Here is an 8279-nt window from a genome sequence, read left to right as displayed (position 1 = left end):
GGGGGGTGAGGTGAGGAACAGCGGGGGATCCCCGAAAGCTAGCAGGGTGATGTGTCTCAGCTGTGTAGTGAGAGGTTTCACACTTGTAACAGAAAGCATCAGTGTTTAGTTTCTGCTGCTGCTGCCCTGTTTTACTAAGCAATTTTTAGCGTTGAGGAGAGATAGGTCCCATAGTCTGGAATGATCCCGTGGGTCTGTAGGCTGATACTGAAGGGGAACTGGCATGTAAACGGCGGACGAGACTGAGAGTTTTAAGGAAACTGAGGACTGTCTGCTGGGATCTGGCATCAATGATTGCTGTGGAAGTTATTAACTGCAACGGAGCAGCTGATTAGGAGGAGAGGTCTTCATTATCTGCAACAAGCAATGGACACTTGATGTGGAGATGGACAGTGGAAGATTATAGGCAGAAAGAAAAGAGATCTGCTCTTGACGGACTGAGATGATGATAAGTAGCCCTGAATTAGAACTGCTGTGAAGTCACCATGAAAGGTGACTAAGTATCTGAACAAGAGTTTTGAATTTATTGACACGTGTTGATACACAAGGTGCAAAAGAGTTTTAGGGGCAGAGCTCTTCAAATAAAATTATTTAAAAAAACAATAACAAAAAACCCAAACAACACTCAAGATGGTTCTACTGGGAGAACTTTTCTGTAGTTTTTATAGAAGTTCGTTGATCTGAGAAATTTCACAGTCACCAAATGGGCTTTAGAATATAGTTGGAAAATTACATATGAAGTTTATGCGTTACTGGTGTCTGAGAATAGGACTTCATTACATTGCCATAGGCATCCTTGTCAGCTCTGTCTCCCTGCCTGTCCCAGCAAGATAAGAGGCAGGGTCTCCACTACTTCATGCTTGTACATCCAATTCTCAGGAGATGGACTTCTATGCCCCATTGTCTTGAGATACCTCCCTGCCAGATGGAGGCAGCCACCTCCCATCAGGGCACAACGCCTCAGAAGGACATTTGCTGGGGGTGTCCTGCTGTGAACCTCCTAGGGAACAGAAATGGGACACTCCCGTGAAAGGGGAGAAGCATTTTCCCTCCTGACAGGATGTCACGACCCACTTGGAAAAGTTCTTTATAACTTCTCATCACGATGAACAAATTCATCACCAAATTCAAACACCAATTCATGTGTCAGGGAACTCTTATGTCTTATTGTATAATCATCTTAACTCCATCAAATAGTCCACTATTTAGTCTCAAAAGTGTCGGCTAACGAGCCCTTTACTTTTACAACAAACTTCAACAAGCTGCTAACTCCCACAACAAACTTCAGGGCTAACAAGGTCACAATTTAATATGCTCCCAGTCCTAACAACATTTCAGGTTCCCTGGTAAGAGAGGGGAAAGAGTTCCCTGGGGGTAAGAGAGGAGGGAGAGACAGACTAATCCACTTCTTTTTATAGTTTATCTTGTACACATGTCTTACGTAAAACAGATTTTTGCACCATTTCGTTCATGCATGCAATAGTCAGCCCTTTAGAACCCTCCAGGAAATGAGGTCTGTGGTGATCCTGGAGCTCCTTGTAGTGAGGTGCCCTGTAGTGAGATACTCAACCCCCGTCTTGATGCAGGCACACTGAGCATGAGTCTCAAGTCAGAAAAGAAAGTTGTCTCTGTACAGCACAGCCCCACCTCCAAAGGACCCTCTTTTATAGTCACAACTTTCCTGTCAAAACAGTCAGAATGTTTGAGGCAAAACATGCTTACATGCTTATGTCTGGTCCTCCACAAGGGGAGCAAGGTTGTCTCCCATCCCACAGATCCCTCATAGTGTGATTCATCCCATTCAAAGGAGGTGGCATCCCTGAGACTCATTTGTCCTTCATTTTCTTTCAAAGAGGGAAACATGGAAGACGTGGCCTTCAGCAGACTAGTAAAGTTCTGCTTATTCAGCACCTTATCTTAGATGCTTCACAAGAAAGACCAAGAAGTCACAGCCAGCTTGGTGTCTCAATTACAGGTATTCCCATTCTGGTTTCTTAAGGGCCTGGAAAGCCTCCTCCTGCCACCAGGACCTAACTGTTTCCATTACAGATGTAATTTTTAATTTTAATGCCAATAATGAATAAGCAGGTGCAAAAATAATAGCTAGTTTTAGGGTGAGCTACGTACGTATGGGTAGCTCACCATAGTTGTCCTGTGAAAACTGCAGAAGGCTGCTTGGGGTAATTTGTCTAGAGCTCGTAGCGATCACAATCCCAAAGTGCTGGCTATTTGGTAGCACAGCAACAGAAAGGTAAATTAGTTTTTTATGTAGGATTACTCAAGGTATGTATTCCTCAATAAAAGTAATGTAAAAAAATTTGAAATTCGTATTCAAAACATTTAATGTTTTAGGAAATAAATTGATCTAGGCATGGCTAGTTTGCCTGTGACTTTGCCACTTCAGTACTTACCTTGTAGCTATATAGTGTGCAATATTTAAATAAACAAGAACATTTATACTTCTAATACAATACATAAAGCCTATACATACTCATCCAAAGGATGTGCTCATAAGCCTCAAAAAAGCTGTCTCTTGCCATGGCTCACAAAAGCAAAAGAAAGAATTACTCACTACACTGCTATTGTACGTGTCAAAAAGTCTGGAGGAAAATTTGCCTTGATTGGAATTTGTGTGTGCGTGTGGTGTCAAGTGACAGTTCAAGGAGCTGTTTCCTTACTTCATGTGTTCAGTGTCTGGACAAGTATCAGAAACAAAATAGTTTTTCTTTAAGGGTGTGATGCTGGTAATGTGTTAATCATACATTTGGAAAAATAGGTCATGTAAATGCCAGTGTAATGACTGTGTCTTTATATTTTTAAGGTTGCCAAAAAAAGAGGAAGAGAGAGGTTTGCAGTATGCTCTAGTGTGATAGCCTCCATTAAACTGCACTGCTAGAGGGGTGTTGCTGCTGGCACTTGATGCATGAAACTATGTTGTTCTTTGGCAGTTGTACATATTACAGTATTTGACACCATGAAAATACCGATACTAATTTGGGCACTGGCAGATTTCTCACTACCACAGTTAACACTGTAAATAGGAGGGATTTCATTTAAATAGGAGGGATTTTTGATTAGAAAATCATCATCACTGTAGTAGAGGCTCTTTCAAGTATTTGTGTCCTTTTTTTTGATTTTTCACACAACTTTTTCAAACAACACCATAATCACCTATTATATATGCTGTTGGTTTGGGTTGGGTTTTTTTTTTTTCCATTCCTTTGCCTCTCCTTATGTCTACACTTGGCTTGTTTTTACTTGGAGTGGCTTGAACATACAGCATGTAATCTGTGCTGTTTGGCTAAAGTGTTCAGTCTGGTCTTCGCTGAATACTTTAACAACAGATTTTCCATTTTAGTTTTTTCAGTGCTGCCTTCTTAAAGTAAAAATACTTTAGTATGTTTTTGCTTTTATTATAAATCACATTAAAATATTAATATTACTGGAGTTGAGCCATAAAACAAGGAAATGTCAGACCCTTATAATGTTTCTAATTATATACAGCCTACGTCTACTCAGAAAATTGTGATTTCCTTTCTTGTACATTCAAAGTGTCTTTATAGTTAAAAAAAAAAAAAAGGTTTTGATTTGCAAGAACAATTTGCCACTAAACTTTTGGCTTGAAGAGTGTAGTGGTGTGGCAAGAAAGATGTTTAACTTTGCCAGGTTTAAAGGTTTGTTATTACTTACAGTAATATGTTGAATATACAATAATAAATACTGTAGGAAAAGGCCTGAGGAATAAGTGTGCATTAAAAATTAATGCCTGCTGCAGTAAATCTGAAATAAGTTATCTTTCCAGGAGCTAAAGTTTTTATCATTATTCAGAACTTTACTTTGGACCGTTAATATATGTAATTAAAGCCCCAAACCATCACAGATTTTTCCTTCCTTCAGAAAGGAGAGATGAAAATAGCCCTCATCTAGTCACTGCAGAAATCATTTTCATAAAAGTTGATCCAGTCCCTCCATGCTGTAACCCTCTTCCTAAGGAGCCTTCCACAATCTGCTGCCAGCTTTAGGTTGCATTTAACATTGCAGAAACTAAAGAGTGTTAGCTACTCCTCCCAGTTTTTAAAATTGATTTACCTTAATGCTGATTTAAGATGTTTAACTTGGCTTCTTGGAATGCCTGTGTCTCCTGTTAATATTACTTTGTCCATGATCTTAGAGTTTGTGTTTCTACAGAAGATAACTCTTCTCTGCTAGGATGTGATTTCTGAAGTAGAAATTTAATTTCTTAAGGAAAAAAAAAAAAAAAAAGGGAGGGAGAAATTTTATAAAAAGAAATGTGTGCCGAGTAACTCACATACCTATCTCTTCTCCTCCTCAAGTCAAATGCATAGTGAATACTGGTTTTTATCTCCATTAAGAAGCTCCATATCTGGCTTCTATACTTGCAGGATATTGATCTTCTGTTCCATATAGCTATCGATTCCATAGTTAACTGAAATAACAGGTTGGTATCACTGCAGTAATGTTAGTTATTTCACACATTCATTTTTTAATTCCAAGTAGTACAGATTTATTATATCTATATTAAAATAATGCCTTAATTCCCTTTATACAGGGTTCTATTTCAGCATTATTTTAAACAGGAAAAAAACCCAGTATTTAGAAGCAGCAGAAATCTAGATCATTAAGGCAATTTTTGCCCCATTGAAGACAATAGCAAAAATTCTGCTAATATCAATAGGATTGCATTTTTAAGTAAACAGGTCACTCTTATTCCAGCATTACCACTAATGAATACTAAAGAAGTCACTTAACAAATCAGTACTTTGGTTCACCTATCCATCAGTAAACTATCAAAGGAGTTTATAATGTTACCACTCAATGTTAATAGTTGCAAATTTTCAAATTCTTGTTTAAACACATTCTAAAGCAGCATATTACTATTCTTCATTTAAAGTATCTGTGCTTTTAATGAGGTACTCCAGATATATTGCAAAACAGAAATAAAATTTGCTCATTATACCTGCTATGCTAAACATCTCTGGAATATATGAACTGTAAAGATGCTTGGGTTTTAGGAAAGGAGGTGCAGAGAGATAATGACAGTAAGTGCTATTATCAAAGAACTGAAGAATTATACTTCATTGTATTTTCTCTGCAGGTACAGAATGAGGTCATGCTTATACAGCTGACAGAATCCTCACTGCTACAAGGACCTTCTGAATTTGGAATAAGCTCACACTTCAGATTTGATTTGTGGTGAATCTGATTCCTGTATTGGATGTTCTCTGCTCTGCTGTTTTTATTAATCTGATATGTCAAATACAATAGATACCAAAAGTCCAACCTAATCTGTTTAAACTGCAGAAATGTAGAACAAACAATCCTTAACATGCCACCTTGGTGTATGATAAAAAGTAATAAGCTGACTTTCATTGTATCTGTCATGTTTTTATCTGTTGAATATCACTTAATTTTTAAAAACTGCATTGATCCTATCCTATGGTAAATTTAATATCAGATATCTTAGAGATCAGCATATTTAAGTGGCCTAAGAACAAGGTTAGCAGTAAAATTGCGTATTTGTGTTATTTTTTAAAAAACAGATTTCATGTATATCACTGCAGGAATTAGACTTAACAGGAACAAAATCAATAATGGTTGACACTTCTGCAACTTATACCATTGCCAACATGTTATGTTAAAAGAAACAAAACAACAAAAACATGGGGGATTCACTTAATACATCTACATCAAACAAAATACAACAGCTGTTTAACTATGCCATGCAATACCACAGAGTAGGTTAATAGGCAGTTACTATCCATCTGAAATCGTAGGAACTTAGTAAGCAAGGTGCTGTTATCTAAACTGGAATTTGACCAGGATGTGAAAGTTTACTTACTGTTTTTTACAAAACAATTATTGTATGCTGATTAAGATAGAGGATGTTTCCATGGAACAGTATCGTTAACGGCCTCCATTCATTGTAAAGCCAGAGTTGTAAGAACAAAACTGCCACAGGACAGAAAACCTCCAGGTTTCCAATCTGCAAGGTATCTGCCTTCAGGACAGGCAAGAGGACAGGCAGAGTTGTAGAAGAAATGTCACTGATGTTGAACTGGGCTAAAATATTCTACGTTAAGACAGAACTAACATAATTCAAGAATTTGCAGTGACACTTCAGCATTTTATGTTCTTGGGCAGCTGAGCTTCTCCTGGGATATCTTACTAAGAGTCAAATCCCTAGCATAAGTGGTAGCAACTAAATCCAAAGAATTCCATGTTGGACTTTGTCTTCACGAAGGAAAAATTAGGGCAGAAGCAGCAAGGAAAACAAGTTTGTTTCATTTAGTTAGAACAGTATCTCATTATATGTATTAGATGGTTAAAATAATCTTATGCTCCTACCCGTTTACCTTCATCAGGATAGCATGTAATAACTACAAGCTACCTTGCTCATATTAGGATTTTATCACGTTAAGGCACTCTATATGTCCTAAAGTAAACGTTTTCCGTAGAGCAAAAGAGATGCATTTCCTCAAATATATTATTACCCAAGTTTATTTAATGAGACCACATCATACTGAGATTCAGAAATAAACACTTGGAAACAAACCATTTAAAATATCAATTTGAAAGAAAAGGGAAAAAACCAAAAAAGCTATCCGTTATTATTTTCTTTTGACTATGTAATAGTATAAGCAAAAATTAGTTTATATATTTTTGTATTTTATGGGTTTTGTGATAATAAGTTATCAATCCATTTCACCTTACTAAGTTCTGGGGAAAAAAATCATTAAGACTCGTCAGTGATTCTAAATAAAAACCAGTACTTCCACTCTCCTGAAAATTTTGAGATGTCTTGTTTGCGCTGCTTCAGAAATTTTAAATGTTAAAATATTGGACCTTGTTGCAGGATGGAATTTCTAAGTAGATCTAACGTTAAGTACAAGCCTGAATTTTAGGCAAGTTTCAATCATTTATTAATGTTACTCAAATGAAAAAATGCTTTTACCTGTCAAGACAGACTGTACTCCATTGCCCATGCAATTCATTTACCAGAAGTTAATTGCTTGCCAATCACAATTGATTTACAAACCTGTTTTCCTCCAAGTGACTGACCTTCAATTAATATAAGATTAAAACAATATAAACATCTATTTTCTTTCTTTCCCAAAATAGTTTCACGGAGGCCTTATTCTCAAGTACAGATATGTACAATACATGTCCTATCCAGACATGAATATTTTACAGAATTTTCTGATACCACAACTCAATGGCTTCAAAATTCTACAATATCTTGCAGGTATCCTGCTTAATGTCAGTTTTCCTCACTTACCATTTGTTACACAAAAGCTGCTAGTTACAGCAATCCTTGTGCTTGACATCTGTCATGAACATCTGTGGATTACTCCAACTGCTTGTAAAAATAAATTAGGGAACTTGTTATGGTCTAAACCCACTAACACTCATTTATTAATTAGATTTCAGTAACTAGTTTCTGAACTTGAATAACTTGTATGCCGGATGTCTTATGCTGAAACAAGAAGCCAAGGAGTTGGGGGAAGGGAGCAGGGAGTGAGTGATGTGCATTTAAAAACAGCTGTGTAGACTACAATTTTTTAAGAAAATCCTTTGTTCATTATGTGCTTCTTTGTAACTGTTACATGATAGAATCTAATTATTTAGATAGGAAATTAACTCCATAGCTATTTGGTTGTTGCTGAATGGGGAAGAAAGCCTTCTTTTGCTTTCCTGTAAGTTCTGATGTCTTGGGGTTTTTCTTTTTAGTCTCTTTAAAATCCACCTATCATTTCTATTTTTTAACATTTCATACCCTCTCTCACTGCAAATGGGGCCACATTTTTTTCCAGTGAATAACATCAGCAACAAAAGAAACTCAAATTTAGAAAGCCACAGGCAGCTAAGGACCATCTTACAGTTTCAGAGACATAAAAGGACACTCACTCCTTTTAACAGGACAGTCTACAGCTTCCAATTTATTTAAGGACTAGGCAAAAATTAGCTAGCTTATACCTGTCAAATTCATGACAATTCCAAGTTCAAAGAATGAGGGAATCATATCTTAAGACAAGCTCCATTCCACCCTGCACTAGCTCATGACATTCAGATTGGTATCTGCAACCTGATACACGCAGTTCAGGATGGAGCAGAGGTGGTGTCATTTGGATCTGGGCCCATCTGTAATAGACAACTTATTAAAAACCCAGACAAACAAACCAACCCCCAAACCAAAACAGTTGATACAACCAGCATGAAAACACGTTTAAGCTTTTTTCAAATAGATGATCAAACACAGA

Source organism: Corvus brachyrhynchos, unplaced genomic scaffold (genome assembly GCF_000691975.1).
Source record: "Corvus brachyrhynchos isolate BGI_N302 unplaced genomic scaffold, ASM69197v1 scaffold17, whole genome shotgun sequence".
Taxonomy (NCBI): domain Eukaryota; kingdom Metazoa; phylum Chordata; class Aves; order Passeriformes; family Corvidae; genus Corvus; species Corvus brachyrhynchos.
The sequence above is the reverse complement of the archived record's forward strand: the minus strand, read 5'-3'. Positions refer to the sequence as shown.